Here is a 659-nt window from a genome sequence, read left to right as displayed (position 1 = left end):
TCCATGCAGCGCTCGCTGCGGCTACTGCTCCCCCTCCGTCCGCTCTCTTTATGGCAGCCCCGCCGCCCCCTCCCCGCTCTCTAACATGGCGGCAGCCGACACGGGAAGGAGGCGGAGCCAACGACGATGGCGCCAGTTAGAAGCGGAGGGGCCGCGCGGGCACCGCCGCCTCCTCGGGGCGCTACTGGCGGCGGGCGGGGCGGTGCCGGCGCCCCGCGGGGCCGTTGCTTCTCCTGAGGCCTAAAGCCTGCAGTTGCAGCGTATTTAGACATGTTCAGTCAGTAGGAAATATAAACATTATAAGTGTGTGTCATAGCAAATCCAAAGAATGTCTGAAGAAATCTTCCTCACTGACCAAACAACACAAAAATATTTGTCCAAATTTACTACTTGTTGTATAAACATACTTCTTTGCAATAGTGCAAATTATTAATTAGCATAGCCCTGAGGAGTTTTACCTGAGAGGTTATCACAAAATTACTACCTAAAACTGATGTTAAAATTCTAGATCATTGTGCCACTATGAATCTTCAAGTTCAACGCAAAGTAGGCAGTAAGCATCCCAGTTCACAAAACAAAGCTTCAGTGAAAAATTACCTTAAGAAGAGATTAGTTGAACATTCCGAAGCAAAATAAATAAATAAATAAATAAAGAAAGT

Source organism: Lagopus leucura, unplaced genomic scaffold, assembly GCF_019238085.1.
Source record: "Lagopus leucura isolate 7727_CA_CO unplaced genomic scaffold, USGS_WTPT01 Super-Scaffold_100026, whole genome shotgun sequence".
Lineage (NCBI taxonomy): Eukaryota > Metazoa > Chordata > Aves > Galliformes > Phasianidae > Lagopus > Lagopus leucura.
The sequence above is the reverse complement of the archived record's forward strand: the minus strand, read 5'-3'. Positions refer to the sequence as shown.